The sequence below is a fragment of the Chiloscyllium plagiosum genome, chromosome 24 (genome assembly GCF_004010195.1).
Source record: "Chiloscyllium plagiosum isolate BGI_BamShark_2017 chromosome 24, ASM401019v2, whole genome shotgun sequence".
Lineage (NCBI taxonomy): Eukaryota > Metazoa > Chordata > Chondrichthyes > Orectolobiformes > Hemiscylliidae > Chiloscyllium > Chiloscyllium plagiosum.
In genome coordinates this window covers 18,720,732-18,744,348 of record NC_057733.1, presented here as the reverse complement: position 1 = coordinate 18,744,348, position 23,617 = coordinate 18,720,732, and positions in this window count along the sequence as shown.

Genomic DNA, 23,617 nt, shown 5'->3' with positions numbered 1-23,617 from the left:
GCAGATGATGCGGTTTATGCGAAGGTTGGTAGGGTGGAAGGTGAGGACCGGGGGGGGTTCTGTCCTTGTTACGGTTGGAGGGGTTGGGGTTTAAGGGTGGAGATGTGGGATGTAGATGCGTTGGAGGGCATCTTCAACCACATAGGAAGAGAAATTGCGGTCTTTAAAAAAGGAGGCCATCTGTTGTGTTCTATGGTGGATAAGTGAGGATAGACCATTTGTATTAAGGACAAAAGCTTGAATTCTTCAGAGAAAAATAAAGAGAAATTAAGTTCTCCCCTGCCCAACTGATAGATTTTATGCTTCCATTTCAATGTGTCCTTTCCAATTATCAGCTCTATGTTCCACTGTTATTTAAGGAAATGATCCAGGTTTTCCATTACTCCATTAGTCTCCCAGATTACTGACATTGTAATGCTTTATAATAGAATGGCACTGTCACAACCACCACCACATCACAGACACAAACGTACAACCACTTCTGTAAATATTAGAGTGATTAATATTCGCATGATGGTTTATTTATTAAGTTGCTACAAAGTTACATATATGTTTCTGGTGACATTAATGGCGACAGTGAGGTGTGTATAGTCTACAATCAGTTCACTTTATCATAGATGTTAGAGACATGAGATGAAAACTGCACCAGGTCAAACAGAGGCCATCCAACTTGCCAGATGTGAATGTGCCTGCTGCAATATTTCTGATAATTATGCTCTTGAACGGTTTCAAAGTACAGCCTATTGTGGTTTTTTTTCTGCAAGGATACATCTGATTCACAAACAACAATCAGGACAACTCAAATCAATCAGAAGTAGCAGGGGAACTGTCTATTCAGAGCAAAGAGAAGATGAAGTTGAAATAATTTCTCTTCTTTTCTTCTGCCTCCAATATTGTCTCCAGAAGCTGCAATAATAAACATCAGCTTAGCTGAACTGGAGTTGGGTGGGGTTACTCACAAGAGGAAAATTTCACAGGACAGAACCTTACAAGGATCTGAGCAATGTAGGCTGTAGCGACATGTGTAGCACAATTGGACGACAGCCGCTGCATAGTCCGTCTCAATGTTGAACATCTCACTCTTTTATGCTGTTCTCTCAAGGCAGTGGAGAGATGCCAGTTAACAGAGTCTAGGTCTTGTTCAATGCCTTGTTAATGGCACCACTCACCTCATCTTACCAAACCTATCATGCTGGGTGTTCAGAAAACCCAACAAGGAAACCGGAGCGAGTACCTGGTGGGTTCAGCTCACTGCTTGCTCCAATCAGTATCCGTGTTGCACAGCAAGCAGCAACTTCCCAGGCCATGATCCAGAAGGAGAAAGTGAGGACTGCAGATGCTGGCGATCAGATCTCAAGAATGTGGTGCTGGAAAAGTGCAGCAGGTCAGGCAGCATCTGACAAACAGGAGAATCAAATGATTTGGGTAAAAGCCCTTCCTCGGGAATCCTAATTCCCGATGAAGGGCTTTTACCCAAAACGTCGATTCTCCTGCTCCTCAGATACTGCCTGACCTGCTGTGCTTTTCCAGCATCACAGTCTCAGCCATGATCTATAAGCACTAGCCAAATGCGTTCTTTTTCCAATGAACATCTGAAACCTATCATGGCCATTCTGGTTCTTCTACAATGCAGTGGCAGCGTGCCCTGGAAGCACAGAATTGCACTGCAGATTGCACCAATAATTAGCAGTGGAAGGCTACAGTGAAGACACTTTGCGTGCAGGAACAGATACCCAGCTCCTGGACTGGATCAAACTGTATCTCAGGGACGCTGGCTTTCTCTCTTAGTGCTGACTCAGTACCTGCATGCATGCTCACAGCATCCTTGCCTTGCTGTGCCAGTTAGCACAGTTACATAATTAGTCAGCTTCTTTTGCTGGTAACCAGTCTGAAGCTGAGAGGCCACATATCTTGCTTTGCAGCAGTGCACTATGTCAATCCCATACGTCCATCATGTGCCGGCAAACACGTCGCATGGCCAGCAAGCAGGCAACCGTGGATCCAACTCTTTGGGGAATAGGCCTCACTGAAGTTCATGGAAGCAATCATTAGTCAGGGGATCCTTTCACGTTATGCCAAAGGCAGTGTCCAGGGCAATGGCATTGTTTAGGCATTCAGTTACTTGGGGGGTCTTAGGGGGCCCATATAGACTTAAATACCCCAGTCAAGGGTCAGGACAAGTCGTGGACAGGACTGTCCGGTGAGCTGGTGAGCCATGGTCAAGCTGTTGGGTCCTACCACAGACGTTACGGGTAGGGTGGAAGTGTGACAGGAGTAGCTGTAGATGTGACAATGAACCTCAGCAGTATGACTAGGGGCTGCAGGCTCTGAGCAGTGGCACTTTGCAATTGTGAAGAACTGGGTGGGAAAGGCAGAAGAATTGTCAAGGGGATACTGTAAAGCAATGGTGGGAAAGGCACAATGCAGGAGTGTGGTCATCCACAGTAAGGAGCACCCTGTCTTCAAAGGAGGGCAGGGTGTGATCATACCAGGTACTGACAAACATCAGAGTCTGGGTGGGAAGGGGAAGCATGTGTAAGTGCTCAGGTTGGGTGGGGTTTTGGCGAAGTGTGAAGCCTATGCGGTTAATGGGATGGGTTGCCAGGAAGGGGATGTGGATGTTGTGAGGGCTCACTGACATGGTCAGGCTGAGGCTAGGAGCCTCTGGAAGAGGAGCACTCACTGTCACCTTCCATCGTGCTGAAAATGGAAAGTGTGCAAAAGGGTGAAAATAGCTATGTGCACACTGAGAGTGAGCGAGGATGGGGGTGGGGGTGGGTGTGCGGTAGTGACTCAAGCTGTGAGGGAGAGGGCTGCAGCACCAACGTTTCAAAAGGTTTTTAAAGGCAAATAACATTAGTCTCAGGGTGCGGAGCCCCTGACCGTCCTGTAGAATTGACCCTCGGTATGGGTCCCACCTTCCAGGCACAGCTTCTGCTGGACAACTCAACCTTTGTGCACAGAGGGATCCATTAGGGATGAGGAGGGCCAAGGTTTCACTAGCCCGCAATGCCAAGTGTACACATTGCTCTCCCACTTCCAGATGATGCAGTGGACTTTCTGCACAGACCTCCATCCATCAAGTATCAGCTTGGACCTGCTGCCAGATGGTGTGAAAATATGTTTAATAACTATACAAAGAAACTCACAAACACATGCAAGAAAGTTAGTTATGAACAGTTCTGGAGAAACTGTTATTTACAGAAAAGTGTTGTTCACCAAAGTGGTCTCAATAGGTTCTCTCCCTTCTCTTGCTCCCATTACCTCTCAGGGTACTCCCTGGTTCCATAGCTGGGCTGGGGGCAGCCTCCTCTGCTGCTGGAGTTTTGGTCAGGCAACCCCTGGGGCATTTGGGTCAAGATGGGCTAGACACGTCAAGTGTCTTCTTGCCAGCAGCCAGTTGACTCATCTTAGCCTTCAGTTCCAAGGGTTGGAGGATAAATTACTGAGAGGTCAGTTTGTAATTCCACTACCCACTGGGTGCCTCCTGGCACTGTTTTCTTGCCTTGTGATGATGGGCACCTGGACTGGGATCATGGTTGTATGCCCCCTGTTGCCATATGTTCAGTTCTGGGAACCAGTGACTGAGGTGATGGAGTGGCATCTAGAGCATTGATGTGGAGTTGGACTGGGTTGGACAAAGTTCAAAAATCACACAACACCAGGTTATGGTCCAACAGGTTTATTTGGAAGTACAAGCTTTAGGAGCACTGTTCCTTCATCAGGTTATGTTGGACAATAACCTGGTGTTGTGTGATTTTCAACTACCTGCAGCATTGCCTCACGGAGCTGGCCCTCTCTCTTCAGAATAGCCACCAACCTGTCTATGGAGACAGATAATTACAGGATTTGCTGCAGTGCTGCAGCTTCTGGGTGACGAGGATCATAGTGTCCCAGATACCTATTTGCTGCTGCTGCTCCTTCCTGAGCATTTGGACAAAGTGTCTAATTTCAAAAGCCACAGTCTCCTTTCCTGCCTAGCACTGAGTTAGTGCCTGGTCTCCAGCAGCCTTCTGGGTCCCAATGGCCTGGGCCAAGCATGGAGCTGTCATACAGAGGTGCTGCTCACTACATGGTGTCCTCACACTCTCTCTGGTTCTCACTGGGCTGTCAGGCTTTGGGCTGGAGAGGGTCCTGCAGAAGGCAATCTTGTTAATGCTTCCTCTGAGGCTCAGGATTCTCATCCTCAGAGTCCAGGAGGGGCTGCCAGCTGCTTATTCACTTTGTCAGGAGACTTGAGGAATTTGCAAGAGAAAAGAGAGAGAAGATGTCGCTGCAGGTGGTTGCAAGTGTTGGGTTTACTCAGAAAGTCAACCTTTTCACTTAATGCCCGAGAGTAAAAGCATGTTGGGAAAAAATGTACCTACACCAGAAGACTTGAAAGTTCCTGGAAGTGTCAACCATTCTGTAAATAAAAGGTCAAAGATTCACTAAGATAGACACATTGCGGTGTCCAATAAATGCTTTCGGTGTTTAAAGCTAATACTGTTACCAGCATAACTCGAGACTCCCCTCAGTGTTCTGAACTGTGGGTGTCCATTCACATACTCTGTCTCAGGCTGTTGATTCTTTGTCCTTAAGTAAGGCTGTTCCACTCATGAGGTACTGTAATGTTATTTTATTTGTATCTGTGCATTCCAGGTTACAAAATACAACTCTCTGGTGAAATGTCTAAAGCCTCTCTATGGACATGTTTCTTCTAGTCTGTTGTCTTCTCAAAATCTCTCTATGTGATGTCAGCTTCACATCATCAGTTACATTATCGTTTATAGCTATCATTATGCTATTATGAGCATTTCTGACTTTACATGACATTCCAATCTTGGGTCTGTTTTGTGGACAGAATAAGTCTTTTCCAGATGTACGTGCAATGACTAGAACTACTCTTCTATGTTTCAGGAGATTGATTTTCTTTCTCTGGTTTTTCACCTGTATCATTCACTTCCAATTAGCTGGAGTAGAAGACATGCAGATCAGAGAATGCCCCAAGTGGTTTGTCCACATAGCAATCAAGTTCAGTTATCTGTAGGTCTAGGATCTGCAAGGACACTACACAAGTTCCTTCCAAACAGTTCAATGATGGTTTTAAGGTCGCAGAATGGACTGGTTGACTTCAGGTTCACTGGTAGTGAGCAATAGAAAACAATTCATAATTAATTTAACTTACCTGATTTGAAGATTTTAATGATGTTTAATTGTGGTTCCCATTTGAGTGATCACCTGTTTCCTAAGGCTTTCTAATGTCATGTCTATTGGGATTTATAGTTTTAAATGGCCTGGCTGTATGATGTATGATGCAAGACAATTAACCTTCCATGTTCTCAGTCTTAATTTGCTGATAAATAGCTTTACAAGCAGACACCAATTATTTGGATGAGGCACCCATTATCAAAATAAACCACATGCCCTGAGAAGGAAATAGACAAATTCACTATTTTATTATTATGTTTCTTTTGAGACAAAAATAGAAATGTTGGGTTATGAAAATGTAATTCAGATAATTTAAAAAAGAGCAGATACAAAGAAAAGAGAAAAGAGTATCAATTAATTAATAGCTAATAATATCGCAACTGCAAAAGTAAAATAATTTCAAACATTAATGCATGATGGATTTTCTCATTATGAATATGCAATGATGTATATTCAGATTTTGAATCTAAACCAGGGCTGGAGAATATTTATTACTGTAATGTCGAACACGAAGCATTCGATTGAAAATCATGAAGTAATATGCTTTGTTTTGGATGACACCTGGTTGTTAGAATCTTTTTGCATGCATTTCAGCAGCTGCAATTTTAGTTTGCTCGACATCCTGTTTCATTTCATATACACATGCCTCTTACTGATCGTGAAACTAGTAAAACATTAGTACTGTACTCAGTAAAATTCCAGTGATTAAGCTATTACATGGTAAAATATTTAATTTACGTGTTAATTCCTGTTGTGCTTAATCTTATTCAAATAAAATAATGCTCTTGCAATAGTAAAATCAAAACCCATGTTTAGGTTTCATATATTTTGTGGGGAAATTACATATTTAAATTAATGTTAAGTGTGAAGTCTTACTCAAACATTGAATAATCATGCAGGATCATGTTGGTCCCCAACAGGTGGTGCATTATATTTTGAGATGGAATAACACAAAGTTAATTGGATAGGAAAAGATTTGTTCAATACTGGGATGAAGCATTGTTGTGGAGGACATTATAGCTTAAGGAGCATCCAGGAAAAGTCAGCCTGTTTGATTGGTACAGCATCCACCATTGACACACAATGGCAGCAAAGTATATGATCCAAAAGATGCATTACAGCATCACCTGCAAATTCCTTTTGACTTGGAACAAAATCACCATTCTCTCACCAGATCTGGCCTAATATTTCCAATGTGCTCCTTTTCTCAACTAAGAGTTAGAACAAAATCTGTCTGCATACTGTTGTAAAAAAATAATGCTTCTGAAAGGGTTAATGCTCCTGTTACATTGTCTCCACCCATTTCAGTGATGTCACACACAGTTTGTAGAGCTCTACCCTAAGCTTGTACTGCCATCTTAAGATCCCAGTAATTATGCCAAATGTATTTGTTGCTATCATAGAGTTATACAGCATGGAAACAGACCTTTTGGTCCATGCCGAACATAATCCCAAACTAAACTAGTCCCACCTGTCTGCTTCTGGCCCATATCCCTTCAAACCTTTCCTATTCATGTATCTACCCAAATGTCTTTTGAACATTATAATTGTACCTGCATCTACTACTTTCTCAGAAAATTCATTCCACACGCAAACCACCCTCTGTGTAAAACATTTGTCTCATGTCTTTTTTAAATCTATCTTGTCTCACCTTAAAAATGTGCCCCCAGTATTGAAATCCCCCATTTTAGGGAAAAGACAACTACCATTAACTCTATCTATACCCCTCATTATTTTATAAACTCCTATCAGATCACCTCTCAACATCCTATGCTCCAGTGAAAAAAGTCTCAGCCTATCCAGCCTTGCTTTGTAACTCAAACCTTCCATACCTAGCAATGTCCTGGTAAATCTCTTCTGAACCCTCTCCAGCTTGATAATATCCTTCCTATAACCACATGACCAGAATTGGACACAGTATTCCAGAAGAGACCTCACCAATGTCCTGTACAACCTCAACATGACTTTCCAACTCCTATACTCAAAGAACTGAGCAATGAGGGCAAGTATGCCAAACACCTTTCTAACCACTATAGAGTTATCCAAGCAAAACATGTCTTCTGTAGATACTCTATAGTGGATTACCTTCCATTGCTCATCACTAGATAAGCCCAAGACAAAACAAAAACACAGGATTAGTGGCAACAAACATTAGCTCATACCATATACTGGTAGAAGTGCCAAATACTACAGGATAATATTTGTAATGTGCCTGAAAATGGACCATGATCAGTTTGTGGGACATGTTCTTTTCTGTATTTTTTTTTTGTGTTCTGCCTCTCCTCTCTTTATTTACAATGCATGGTTTTGCTGTGAGAGTTGACACAAGAATAAACCTATTGTGGTACATTGGCGGAGATGATTACATACAGGATATGTACATGGCAGCATTTAAAAGAGTCATAACTCAAATGGCAGAGGCAATGAAAGAAAGGCTGGAACCCAGTCGCCAGTTAGATATTCTGTTTATTCTGGGACAGTAAATGATTTTTCAAATTCGAGTGTGGCCTTAAATTAATTCTGGAATGGTATGTGGAGCTGTCATCAGTTAAGTGACAATATAGATATATTTATTATCATTTTGATGAAATGATCCAGGGCTAGCTACTCCATCTAAACCACACTGAGAGGGATAAGAAAGCGTTTGATGTTGGAAGAGTATTTTCCAGTGAATATTGATTATTGTTTGGAGTTAATGTCTCAAATGTATGATTCAGCAAGGAACTAAAAGCAAATCCTTTGTATAAGCTCTCATCTGAAAGATGGTAGTGTTGTGATGCTGCATGGAAATCATTACTATCTCTGTAGAGATTAGTCATTTGTTTGGAAATCCAAAAACATAAATATTTATCACTAGAATCATAAGTTCACTACTTGAAATGAATATCTTTTACGACATAAAAATTAAAGAACACAAGTACTAATCACTACATCCTATCTTAACCAATTAGTTATGTTTAAGGATATTAAAAATATATTAAACACATTTGCTCAAAAGCTAAAACTAAATTTTTTAGCTCAAATTTCATCTTCATACTAATAACCGCCTGACTGCTTCACGGTCAATAATATGTCTCTGGGCATTTTATAGCAATATAGCATTGATTCCCCACACAACCCTGTCTCCCTTTGACTTCTCCCTCTCCATCACCTCTTCTCCATCCACCTCTCCCTCTTTCAACTATTGAGGGATTTTGAGGGCTAGCCAGCAGACACAAATTCAATTGAAGGGAAAAAGTGAGGTCTGCAAATGCTGGAGATCAGAGCTGAAAATGTGTTGCTGGAAAAGCGCAGCAGGTCAGGCAGCATCCAGGGAACAGGAGAATCGACGTTTCGGGCATAAGCCCTTCTTCAGGAAGGGCTTATGCCCTGAAGAAGGGCTTATGTCCAAAACGTCGATTCTCCTGTTCCCTGGATGCTGCCTGACCTGCTGCCCTTTTCCAGCAACACATTTTCAGCACAAATTCAATTGAACCATGCTTTGGTGACAGCTTCCTTGTAGACAGCTAAACTGAAATGTTTGGAAGAGAACCACATCCTAGGAATCTAATTCCCCCTGTAACTAACATCTTCTTGTCCCTTTTTTTGTAGTTTACCTACCAAGCAGCTCAGTCACATGATTAGCTCCAGGAGGCCAGTTGCTTTTTGCAAGAAGTCATCTTCCAGAGAAACCTAGCTCTTAGAAACCTAGATGGGACAGGCAAGTAATCCAGTTAAATCCCATTTAGGCACCATTTTACACTGGTACCATTAATTTACTGAGATCAGAATGTCTGCCACTTGCTAAAAATGTGCAGAGGCCATAAGCTTAAATGAAGCAGCTATTGTATAACTCTGTAAGGTTAACACAGAGGAGTTCCTGAAGTACCACCCACTGTGATAATATCATATGGATTTGGGGATATCTAATTATATTTTGCATTACATGGTATAAAATTCCTGTTAATAAACAAAAGTGCAAAGTTATTATCTTAAAAAGCATTACAGATTGACCTGCTCATAAAAGCATTCTTGTTTACATTCATCATACACTGCTACTAACACACAGCAATCAAGAAAAAAGGGATGTCATTGACCTGAAGCCTAAAATTTCTGCCATTCATTAACTTCAATAATTTAAAAGAAGCCAACATGATCCTAGATTTGACTGTTTTGAGAATAACCTGGTGGGAAAATGCTGCATTAGCAGCTAATTACAACCATGTTCCTGACCAAAGGCTATCTCTGAAGTAAAACCACACGGAATCCGTTAACATTTTAAAATCCCTCAAGGTTCTCAAAATGCCGACGCGATGGCAACCATAGAGATTGGAATGTTTATTTCATCCAAACTCATTTGATTAATTATTTGAATATTCCTGGTTCTTTGATGCAGCTTGGTATTTAGGGAGCTGCATGCAGTAGATGTGAGGAACCGTTTAAATTCCAACTCCACCTGTTTCGAAGCATGAGCAGGATTTAATCAACGCAAGCTTCTACAAGATTGTGGAATCAAAACTACATAATTGTTCTTTTACACATTCCAGATAGAAATATTTATCAGGGAAGACCGTGATATTTTTCATTCAGTAAGTTCCATGGCAATTTCATAGCTGACCTTGTAGAGCAACAGCAACATGGGATAATCAGGGAAACAGGAAACATTTCACTAATCAATAAGCTTGGAAAGGGGAAAATGAAAGAACAAGGAACATCAATGATTACTTTTAATTCAAATTTGGAAAGGCATGACATCAGTTTGCTATCTTTCTCCTTTAACTGTTTGACTTTATCCATGACTTTAAACTTTTAAGAGAAAGAGTTTTGCAAAATCTTAGTCAATTTTTTAAAAATAGGGTATCGTTAAACCTTTGATGTAGATTGTGCACGTAATAAACAGTTAGGAGGTGGACATTACAATATATTCCTTATAATAAGGAATTTCGTAACAAATCACCTCCTTTATTCCTTCATTGTCACTGGAACAAAATCCTGGAACTCCCACCCTATTGGCTTAATGGATCTACCTCCACAAATGGACAGTGGTAGTTCAAAAAGGCAGCTCATCACCGCATTCTCAAGGGCAACTATGGATCAGTAATAAATGTTGGCCTAGCCAATAACATCCACATCCCATGAATAAATAAAAAATAAACTCTTCCCCAGGACTACCTCTCCTTTATGCAGAAATGCACATATAAATTCAATTGCCCAAACCATCCATCAATAGTCCAAAATAATGTAATGGAATGTCAAGTGTTCTGTCAGAGTAATTAAAATGTGATTAAATTCCCTCTCTTAAGTTAGTAATTACGATAAGAAGAGATTAAGTCTGAGTGCATCTTCAGACAAAATCCTAGCAAAGATGCTTTAGTGAAGCAGATATTTGTTACAGATTTATTTGTGTTTTCTAAGAAATGGAGTTGTTTAATTCAGCAACCAGCTAACCAGCTTTTCAACCATTGCTCCATCTGAAGGCATAGTGCTCATGCCTGATGAACTTCTCCACTGTTCCAAGTTGGCAGAATGCCAACATACAGTACTGGGATGAGCAGAATATTCTTGCAATTAAATATTTGGAAGTGTGGAGCCACTAATTTCGGTTGCTGCTCAACTCCATTCCATAGCTACTGGCTCCTGATCTCTGGCCCTCTGTAAGTTTGACTCCTTTCCTTCTGAACTGAACATGCAAGTGGCCTTTGACCATTAATGTCTCTATCACAAAAAGCTCAACTTCGTAAACATTCAGCGGTTAAATCCCAAGTCATCGACTGAGTCATTTAACACAGTTTTGAAAAGAACTCACTGCTCTTTTCTAACATTCGTCTTCACAGAAGTGACAACTAAATCTACATTTTCTCCACTTTTGCATCTAAATTCCCAAATATAACAATATATTACAAACCTATATCACAATAATCTTGTAGTTGTAACAAGAGCAAAATAAGAAAACACTATTTCCGTACAAAGGGTGGTAGAAATGTGCAACTCTCATTGCCATAAGATTCAAGACTGAGGTAGATATGTTTTTCATGGGTAGGATACCAACAGAAATAGAGCAAAGATGGCAAAATGGAGTGGAGGCTCAGATCAGGAATGATGGAATTGAATAAGAAAGCTGAATGGCTGCTTTGTTCGTGGGAAATGGACAACTTTGTCTACATCAAATACCATTCAATGATAAACATTTCTTCATTAAAATTAACTATTTGGCAATTACAACTGCAGCCAAATGATTGTCCAGACAAGTTGTCAGCACAAGATTAATAATTTTCAGTTGTAATTGTTCCTGCTTTTGATTGAAGAGTTGCCTATTTAAATGCTTCCTGTGATGAATGAATGTAGATAAGGAGTTTTAACATTGAGAGTAGAAGAGGGTCTTTCTGCCATTAATATCTATTTATTTTGGGCCAGAACCCTGACAGGTCAATTCCTAAAGTATACACTAGTCATTAACACTCCATTGAAGAGTGAAACATGCATCAAATCGCTTGGCAGTCTAGAAGATTTCTAACACTATATGCTCAAGACTTAGAAGCTTCCTGCATCTAATGATGTGTAAGGCAGATAAAGCATGAGCATATCTCTGTTGCTATAACTGGATATTATTTCCTGGAACAAGTCAGCAGCCTATCACCCCTGCCTCAACAGAGCTACTTCGCATCAAGTGTGGGTTGACTAGGAAATTCTGCCATTTTTCCAGTCTACCAGAGGCACCCCTTGGAGGGGTCCACTTCTGTGACCAACAATTCCTGGGTGGGACTCAAACCCACTGTACCACAGGATCATCCTTGTTCTGGTGAGGAAGGTGTGAATTGGGAACTCTTGACAATTACATTGCCCCTTCTTCCATTACTAGCCAAGTCGTGTTTTTTAGAGCAATGCATAAGGCAGAACTGCACATATTTGACTTAAAGAAAATTATTGTACATTTTTGTAAATATTGAAATGCAATAGAGAGGCATGTAAATTTCATGAATGCAACTGATAAATCGATACAATGGACTCAGTTATTAGCATTCTATCAAGGGTAACTCCTACATTGTACTTTCTAGTGCCATATTTAGCAAATGACACTAATATTGCAGAGTGACATTTACATGTCAGTGTTTAATTTCAAATCAGAAATTGCCTAGAATTTGGCTTGCAGCTGTATTTCACAAACTGCAGTAGCATCGCAATTCATTGCCAAGGTCAAATGAATAGCGTGCAAAGCTAGATAAATTAGAAACTCAACTGGGAGAGAAAGCTAATGTGTGTCAAGTATACACTGTCATTTCCTTGAATAAACCCAGGTGGATATTAGAAAACTCTGTTTGCTCTGCTGTTGTTCAATAGGAACCTCTCCTTTAAGTCTCAGTTTTATTGTTTGCAGTGATATAGGGTATTTGTGATTTGATGCTTTGATGGTAGCTGAAATAGATTAAGGAAAAAAAGATGAAAAGGGATTAAAAAAAAAAGGATGTTTTTCTATTTCCCAAGAAAAGAAAGAGCTAGAATAAAATGCAATTAATTTTCCTGATTGAATTCAAGGAACTACAGTGTGAGTAAAAGTTATCAGTTCTATGTCATTTAAAAATGGAACATTGAGTAATTTAACAGATATCAAAAATGGCCCAGGCACATCTAGCTTCAGCAACTGCATGTAATGGCTATACATAATGTTCTGGAAATCAACTGCATTATATTGGATTTGGCTGCATTAGTCATCTAACTTCTCATGTTGCAAGGAAGAATCTAATTTTGTCATTTTAAAGAGTGTCAATCAGGGCATTGCAGAAAATGTGTGCACAGTTAACATGGTCAAAGATGTGAGGAATCAAAACATTGGAGATGGTGCTGTAGTTCATGAGAAGGTGGGGGGGTGTAGGTGTGCGTAGGGTGACATTTTGAAGGAGGGTGTAGTGACTGCATGACCCTCATGATGAGAATCATTTACCTTGATGTTCGATGACTGAGGGGGACATACAAGAATTCAATAGATCACAGAGATCGGAAGAAGTGATTCTGTGGAGGGGTTTGTCAATAAGGATAAAGTTTTAGAGTTGATTGCATACTTCATCAGAGTCAATGGATTTCGGCAGACAGGAATAGTGGAGCATCAGTTATCATGATTTTGGAATAATTGAAATGTTGAGTTAACATCAGGTAGAGAAATTATGCATAAAGTCATGGAAGATGCAAAATCACGATAATATATTGGTTTTAGTCCTAAGCAAGCAGCAATGTCCAAAATTACTCATTGTTAGGGTAAAGGCTGATAAACCATCCTTGTTGGCATTATGATGATAAATTGGAACCTGATAGGTTGCAAGTGTTTTTAGCCCTTAATTCTAAAATGTGCTTTTTGTTTTAAAAAGGGGGACAACTATAGAATCTAAATGACCACATGTGTAAACACTGCAGGTGGCTGCCTAACATTTTCTATCTGATTATTTGAATATAACATTTAAATATGTCAAATAAAATTCAAAGAAAGAAAGACATCAATGGGAAACAATGAGGAGATTAATTATAACCCCCACCCTCCAGCCCCCTGACCCTGTCTTTGGCAGACTGCCACCTCTGACAGACATTTGTGTGGTTTTGCCTTTTGGGAATAGACAAAAAAAAAGTAAAAAGAGTTTCAATATTAGTCTCTGTATTATTACAAGGCTGCTGTAGAAGTCACAGCTTGCAAGCAGCAAGTAGGCATTCCTACACTGCAGGTAAAAACAGGAAGAAATATTTCTCTCACTCAGAGTGCTAAAAACCAGTTAAAAAAGAATCAGAACAAAGAAACCTCAGTCAGCCTACCAAAACCAAGAATCCTCAAAAATGACTGTTCAACTGCCAATGTACATGCTAACAGTACAAGGCAATAATGACCATAAAGTTATCTTTTTAACTTTTTCTTTGCAATCAACTTTTAATTTCTAATCTGCATATGTATCTGTATAGGGTAAGCATTTCTTCTCCCCACAGCAATGAATAAACTTACTGTTAATTCAAGAAAACCTGTTTAAAGTGGCTCCTTTAAAACATAATTTCATGTGGTCTTGAAGAATGCTATCCATAAAGGAAGGGATCCTCTAAATTAAGCAAAATTCTCAACACAATCTGAGGCAGTGTGGTATTCACTGATTTATTTGGCAAATGTTTTATTTATTATAACACGCTTCACAGTGCCCTGCACTACACTTCCTGAATTTTTTACTCAGAGGATATCCCAGAGTGAAGTCTCCATTGCTGAAGCTACATTTATCTCAGGCAGTGAAAGAAAAACCATCCAGGAAAAAAGTAAGCCATGATAGGAATACAGTGAAGCAGGTACTGTGACAATCCTCCCTCTTTAAGAAAGAAATTACACAGAAGTTCACGTATCATACTGCACACTTACATTTCTTGTATTACTTTTATTAATGCATCAAACGTAACCATTAGTTTCCTATTTCTAAGTGGAGTCCTCCTTTATGGACCCAAACTTTAAAAACTTGGGAAAAGATTTTTACCATCTAGGTCTGAATTTGAGGAGAAATTTTTCCAATAAAGACTAATGTTGCCTTTGACCTCTACTTAATCTTTCCACCCATCAGGCATGCCTGCCTGCCTGCCTGCCTGACACTGGTTTGGACTTGAACTGGTTTCAAGCATAACTTGTGTTGGAATAGCAACTCCTGGGAGTTGCCTAGTTCAGTTGGCTAGATGGTTGGTTTTCAACAACTTGGGTTAAATTCCCATATCTAAGTCTGTTCCTACTTCTTATATGCTTATGAAGTTCCAAAGTGACTTTAAATTGTAATTACTGTTGTATTGGGTGCAGCAAGGTCCTCAAACAACAAATCAGAGAAATGAGCTGAGAATCTCATTTTAGAATCCGTGATAGCTGCAAAACACAAAGGAAGAGATGCAAGAAGAGGCTGAACAAGTTATATCAGCAAAGTTCAGAAATAAATGGCAAGTATCTGAAAAAAGCAAAAATCTCTCTTCGCCCACTTTGGATAGTACAAATATTTCTGCTACACTTTTTAATTTGTTTATATCTCTCATAAATGTGTGCTCTCAATCCAAGATAGAGAATATTTTAAACATGGATTCATGCTCAAATAAACATCTTCCATTCAAAGGTAGTCTCATCATAGCGTGCACATATGTTTCCTGTATGTTATATAGACACTAATTTTCCTTATGTCCTTTCTAATCTCTCTGCACACACCCATAGGGAATACATTTATACTCTCATCATAGCTCCAAAGAATACAGTGTTCAAATTAAGCTTTCAGTTGTGTAGGTTTTAGTTACACAAACATGCAAGATTTTTTACTGAACATTTGACTTTCATGGTCAGATATTTAATTTTTTTTCAATTAATTGAGGGACCGTTGGGCAGAGAATGTATTCATCATTATTCATTAAAATATAAAATTACCTCTTTGTATGTAATCTGAAATTTAAGGCAATATTATGTTTTAAGGTTTGCTAAAGGTTAAGCAGCAGCTGAGATGTGTCATAAGAACTACGCCAGTCCACAACTCCGATGACACATTGAAAGATATTCTAAGAGTTGAAGACTGAAATGCTATCACAATCGATTGTTGGAGTCACACATCTTGAGTTAGAAAGACTGAGCATAGATAAAAAATACATGGAAATACTTGTTGGCCAGAATTAATCTCGTCCAGTAATTTACTAGGACATATGCTTAGAGAGAATCCTTTCAATCATTCAAATATTACTTGTTTTAAGCTGCTAATATAACAAAGAGAATCTAAAACAAGTGAGGAACTCATGGGGTGGCATAGTGGCTCAGTGGTTAGCACTGTTACCTCACAGTGCCAAAGACCCAGGTTCGATTCCTGCCTTGGATGACTGTCTGTGTGGAGTTTGCACGTTCTCCCTGTGCCTGCGTGGGTTTCCTTTGGTTTCCTCCCACAGTCCAAAGATATGCAGGTTAGCTGATTCCTGAAGAAGGGCTTATGCCCGAAATGTCGATTCTCCTGCTCCTTGGATGCTGCCTGACCTGCTGCGCTTTTCCAGCAACACACTTTTCAGCTCTGATCTCCAGCATCTGCAGTCCTCACTTTCTCCGAGGTTAGGTGAATTGGCCAAGCTAAATTTTCCATAGTGTTCAGGGATGTGAAGGCTAAGTGGGTTAGTCAGGGGTAAATGTAGAGTGATAGGGTAGGGGAATGGGTCTGGATTGGTCCCTCTTTGGAGGGTTGGTGTGGACTTGCTGGGCCAACTGGCCTATTTTTACACTGTAGGGATTCTACGATTTAACTAACTAAACGACAAATGATTTATTTATTGTCACTTGCATTTTATGTGAATAATACAGTAAAAATGTTGAAAAGCTTCAATAGTCACCACAGTCAGGTGCCATTTTGAATAGTACACATGTTGCATATACTCAAGCTGGAATGCTTATTTTGCTGGATGACCAGTTAAGAGCAGGTATGAAACAGTATGTGGTTCTTTTACTGACCCTTTCATGAAGAAATTAAGCAGAGAAAACAATTAAAAAGGAGACTTGAAGTAAAATTGAAAAGGCACCATATTATTTTCTTACATGGAAAAAATATGACAAAAACATTGGGATGAACAATACAGTATAATGGATTACAGCTCATAGTAAATGTAATCCAAAACTGCAGTGTGAGCTTAAATGGTTGGAATCAACAAAAATCCCAGCATTTTTCATTTTGTATACTAACCTTGAACCATCTTTTGATGCGAACTTTAATTCCGCCTCGTGTCTATGAGAAAACAAATCTAACTGAACAAGGGACTAATGAGTGTTGAAGGTTACAGTACAGCACACTACACCAAGATATATTTTCCATCATTATTGATTCACATGGGGTTAGATCAAACACTGAAACTGATCCTTTATGCTTCAGTTCATAAACAGGAGAGATCTATTATGGATCAAAAATTTGAAGTATCATTCCATTGAACATTAAAGAACATTGAAGTTTAAATGTTAGAGAGTTAATATACAGTCTGCACGAACCAAGATGTAACTATATTGCAGTCAACAACAAATAACTGTACTTTGTAAAAAATTTCAAATTACTTTTACCACCAGTTTTTAGCAAAGCACTGATTTTATGACCACCCACCTTCATGGAGTAGGCTGGGGACCTTGTGAGATCATATATTCTCTTAGATCATCTTTTCATCATGCTCTTGGCTTCTTGTTTTTTTGATTTGTTTTGACAAGAAAGGAACTACTATTAATGAAAAAAAGTTAAAACAATGGCAAACTAGGGATGATTAAGGGAAAAGAAAACTGCATTTTTGTAGTCCATTCTATCTCATGGGGATATTTCAAAGTGATTCACATACGTATCATTACTTTGAAATGACCCTGACTTGTTTTGTAGGTAAACCTGATATATCCTTTGTGCACAAAGACACTTCCAGTAAGAGCAAAGATCACAAGATCATAAAAAAACTTGGAGCTAGATTGGACATTTGGCCTATTGAGCCCACTCTAAAATTCAACAGGATCATGGTTAATCACTTATCCCAACAACACATTTTCGCTCTCTCCCAATACCTCTTGACACTTTTCATCTCCGTAAATCTGCCTATTTCCTTATTAAATATAAATATCGTTTTGTCCTCCATAGCTTTCTATGTTCATGAATTTCACAGGTGACCACCCCCTATGTGCAGGGATTTCTCTTCATCTCAATCTAAAATTGCATTCCCCATAATCTGTGTCTGTGAGCCTTTGTTTGACAAATGCCACCCAGGGGCAATATCATTGCTGCATCAAGTCTGTCCAGCCCTTTCAGAAATGTATATGTTTCAATTAATGGAATTTTCCAGTCCCTGAAGAATGTGGGCCTGGCGAGATAGTTTTCTCGATGCTAGCATGGCTGATTGGGATAGTGCTCTGGAAATGAAGTTCCACTATTCATGTGGCCATCACAAACATAAAAATACATAGTTAAACTATCCAAAATCCCTAATTTACCTGACCGATGAACTCAAGGTAGAAGAAAACATTTAAGATGTTTAGAACATAGAACAATACAGCGCAGAACAGGCCCTTCGGCCCTCGATGTTGCACCAACCTGTGAACTATTCTCAGCTCGCCCCCCCTCCCCATCCCATCATCATCCATATGCTTATCCAAGGATTGTTTAAATCTCCCTAATGTGGCTGAGTTAACTACATTGGCAGGTAGGGCATTCCGTGCCCTCTCCACTCTGTTTCTGAGTTTAAAAATAACAATTTTATTCTGAACAAATGGTCTTTAACCAATGGCAATCAGAAAATATTAATTGCTCGCTGATAACTGTACAACTTAAAATGTATCCTTTCTTTAGTTATCTCTCCTTCTCAAACAGATAGACAGGCAAGACATAGATATTAAGGGTGATAACAAGAGCAAAAACAAACTAGGGAGACACAGTTTGATCACACCAATCTGGACCATTATATTCCTTAATACTTCTTTGCTAATGGCACGAAGTTGTTAGCATACTGACACTCTTTCATTCACAAGTTCAGAATTTGTCCTTTCACCACCTCAAAGGTGTTTTTATTTTATTCTTCCTTCAACAGAGAATTTGTGGAGAAAGGGAAGTAAAAGGCAGTTAGCTGCTAATGGAGAATTTCCTATATCACTGAACGAGAGAGACAGACAGACAGACAGAGATTTTTTAATGTTTTCTCTCTGCAGGCAAGGTGGTTTCCATTGCACTGCCCCCACTCACAAAGCATGGTCACCTGATAGGAGCTAATGGATGGTATGGTGACTCAATGATTAGCATTGTACCTCATAGTGCCAGGGACCTGGGTTTGATTCCAGCCTTGGGCAATTGTCTGTGTGGAATTTGCACTTTCTTCCCATGTCTGCTTGGGTTGGCTCCAGTTTCCTCTCACAGTCCAAAGATGTGTAGTTTAGGTTAATTGGCCATGCTAAGTTGCCCATAGTGTTATGTGTATTAGGAGGAGAAAGTGAGGACTGCAGATGCTGGAGATCAGAGCTGAAAATGTGTTGCTGGAAAAGCACAGCAGGTCAGGCAGCATCCAAGGAACAGGAGAATCGACGTTTCGGGCTGAGCCCTTCTTCAGGAATGATTCCTGAAGAAGGGCTCATGCCCGAAACGTCGATTCTCCTGTTCCTTGAATGCTGCCTGACCTGCTGTGCTTTTCCAGCAACACATTTTCAGCTCTGTTATGTGTATTAGTCAGGGGTAAATGTAGAGTAGGGCTAGATTGCTATTCAGAGTGCCAGTGTGGACCTGTTGGACCAAATGGCCTGTTTTCACACTGTAGGTAATCTAATCAATCAAAATGGTGCTGTCATTAAGCAGCTATTCTCCTCAGTTCAGAACCCATTGTGTTTGCCTTTTGGAAAAGCAACATTATATACAACTCCGTCTTAATCCACAATCTAAAAGTAAAGGCAAAGACATTATGTGGTCTTTACATCATTGAGACCCAAAAGTCCAATTTTCTAACCAAATGTTTGATGGTGATTTGAGGTTATCACTAATAGGTGGCACTAGCCCTATTTATCTTCTAATTCGCCTCCTTTTTAAGCAGCTTTCTATACTCCCACTCATTAGATAGAAACTAGAGCCAGAGAATTCCTGACTTGAAGGTCACATCAGTTAGGTGGCAACCCCAGCTCATCTCCTGCTGCTCTGGATTTCCTTTCTGGACACGAGGTATCAGTGTCTTAGGGCATATGTTCATGGACATTGGCATGGACCAACAACACCTCCCCACACAACCCCACCCCACCCAGGCTATATTATCATGGCGCACATCTAATATACTTACACAGTATGCTTTTGCACTCAGTTCTGCACTTTGGAGTGCACTGGCATGGCTCATTGGAACATTGCTGCCAGGACACTTTGCACACAGGTATAGGCATCTAACTCAGGGATTGAACCAAGGTGCATCTCAAGGCTATTTTTCTGACTGTCTCAATGTTCATTCATTTTGTATGTACTTTAATGCTCATAACTTCATTGCTTTCCCTAACCTTGCCTTGTTGTACTTTGTCTCCTCAGTGAGAGCTTAAAAGCTTAAGGCACATAGGGCTTCTGTCTTGCTTTACCTTTCAGAGCAGATACAAAGCCAGGCAGCCTGTCATAGTTGTCAGCAGTCACTAATTAAGGGGGTGGACACGTTGCTACATCAATCTCTCAGCTATATCATATGCAGCAACTGCACTGAATATGCATCAATTGAGTAGCTGTGTGTTAATGTCTAAGAGGAGTATCTCAGCCAAGTCAAAGGAGACACCCTTTAGTTCGGAATCAAAGCACAGTAAGTCAAAGCAATCTCCAGGGTTGGTCCAGGGACTTGGTATGGTCAGAAAGTCACTCAGGGTGGTCACATTCAGGAGGTCAGTTCCTCTACAGCCCTGGAAATAGGCCACGATCAGCCCTTGGCTCCAGGACAACCAGTTGAGAGAATCATGGGAAGGTGGTTGTGGAGCTGCATGGCTGTCAGTCAGGGGTTTGGCCACTCATCATTGGGACTACATTGATTGAGGCCATGTGACATAGTCAATCCTGAAGGTCTGTCCTCCAAAATTCAAGGGACAGAGAGAAATAATTGCCATAACAATGTTAGCTTTCCTAGTTTTTCTCACAATGTCTTATGATGTTCATTACACAATTAACGTGCAAACAAAGCTAGAACATAATGTCTTAATTCCTTCAATACTGCACTAGATTGGCAGCTTAGAATATTAACATAGTGGGGCTTGAACCAAGTACCTTCTGCTACCCCGAACCCACTATGTTCTAAATAAATGAGACTGAATACCCTCTTCCTGTATCTATGTTATTCTGCCAACTCAATTGAGGTGCCAATTTGGAACAATTTGAAAATTCAGTTGATAGTATGGTAGTGCACAAAACCTTAATCAGTCCAAATTCTGACTTATGTTTCCATCAAGTCAATGGAGATGATTCATTTATAATTTGGCCCTGTTTAATGGAAAATATAAATATTTTGATATTTAAAATTAAATTGAATAGGTGAGGTAGTGACGTGCAGTTGAGATTGATTGACACATTACATTTTGATAAATTTTGACAAAGATTTCTTTTAAAAGAATAATGATTTAAATATTAAACATATGTAAAAGAAAATTTCGAGATGCCATATTGAACACTTGACAGACAATAATGTCCTGCCTCGTGAAAGACTAATGTGCAAGTGAATGATTGGAAATGTGTAACTCCAGCTGATTTGGTAGCTGTTTTTTATAACTGTATTCAAGATGTTATGTACAATGCAATATTTCATTCAGTATTTCAAATGGTCCAGCCGACACGAAGTGAAAAAACATTGTCCTCCAGAAAATGTAAGACAGACTATGTTGTGAGATTTGTGTATGGTGAAAAAGTTAAACTTGATAAGAATTTTAAAAGTTCAAACAATGAACATAAGACAGAAAACACCTAGTCAGGGGATAATATCCTTTTCTTTTATTTCAGATATTAAGGGACCCTGGTGGTTCCATCCTAACTGATTCTTGCAGCAACATTTGGATTGGGGCAGGAACCTAACTCAGTTTACTCCCTTTACTATCAATTCTACCCAGCAATAGAAATATCCATCTATCTTTGGGTAAGCACAGTATTAATGGCATAATAAAGGCAATCAATCTGTCAATGTGCTGTGTGTTAACACATTCAGGATGGAAGAGGATCAGCAGAAAGATGATATGTGTTTTTTTGCCAGATAACCTGAAATTTGGATAATCGAATGTTGGATAATTAAGGTTCCTCTGTACTTCATTCATAACCATAACTTCACCCTGCACGTCCTCTGGGAGACATTCTACTCTAACCCTCTGGAGGTACAATACTAGCTGCAATGCAAATGGGAAGCAAACATGAAAATGTAATTCCTTTTGCCTCGCTCCAACAACATGCCAAATATAATGGACAAATATAGCTTATCTGGTTTGATGGCCATCATTGTTATAGTGGTGTAACTGTGTTCTACAGAACCACTTGAAATACAATCAATCCTTCCTATTGGTATCAATCGAAGTTATTGATACAAAGTGAGGAAGAAAACCCACAGGCTGACCTGCTGTGCTGTTCCAGCAATAAAGTTTCAACTGTAACTGTGTTCCACAGAACCACTTGAAATACAATCAATCCTTCCTATTGGTATCAATCGAAGTTATTGATACAAAGTGAGGAAGAAAACCCACAGGGTCTTCACTGAAAGGTTCGGTCTTAATAAACAGCATAGGTTTATAGAACTTAGGAATAAGTCACATTTCATCTGACATACATGACAGTCTCTTGGAGGCATCATTCTCAAATTAAGAATAAGTACACATTACTGTTAGTGACACGGACAGCATGAGAACGAGAACTTACAGGAACCTTGAAAAACAGTCAAACACGGCATGGTTCCTCCCAAGATCAGCCTTTTATACCCTGATGGGTGGAGGTTATCTCACAATGTCAGTTAACCTTTTTTAGGTGCTACTTGCCTTATACGATAACTGTCACTTGTGTTCTGGACAGAGAACCTGAGGCAACCTATCACAATCTTTACAACATTGGTTAATTTGAAGCATTTTCAAGTGTCTGACAATGAAATAGAGATGTTTTGAAGAGATCAAAAGATCCATTGTATTTGCAATGTTTTTCTAATACTCAAAAAGAAGCAACTTCATACAATTCAGCAAAATATTTTTTCTAAGTATGAGTTATAATAAAATTGTTTGACTGTGGAAACATAATTAGTTTACTTTGCTCTGGAATGAATTGATCTCTAGGGACCTTATTGCAGTTTGTTCACCAGGGATCATAACTATATGTTTCTTTGATGACTATGCAGCTTTTTCTGTTCATTCATGAATGCAGGAATCACTAGTTGGACCTCCATTACTGTCCTGATTGCCATAGGGACATGGGCGTTAGCAGCCTTCTTGAAGTCCATGTGATGTCAGTATATCTACAATGCTCTTAGGAGGGTAATCCCAGGATTTTGACCCAGTGAAAATGACTGAAGAGTGATATAATTCCTAGTCAGGATGATTTGTATTGTGAAGGAGAATTTGCTGGTGTTGGTGATTTCCATACATCTATTGCCCTTATCCTCTTATAGAGTCATAGAGTCAGAGATGTACAGCATGGAAACAGACCCTTCGGTCCAACCTGTCCATGCCGACCAGATATCCCAACCCAATCTAGTCCCACCTGCCAGCACATAGCCCATATCCCTCCAAACCCATCCTATTCATATGGGCGTCCAAATGCCTCTTAAATGTTGCAATTGTACCAGCCTCCACCACATCCTCTGGCAGCTCATTCCATACACGTACCACCCTCTGCATGAAAAGGTTGCCCCTTAGGTCTCTTTGATATCTTTCCTATTGTCTATTTATCCTATCCATGCCCCTCATAATTTTGTAAACCTCTATAAGGTTACCCCTCAGCCTCCGACGCTCCAGGGAAAA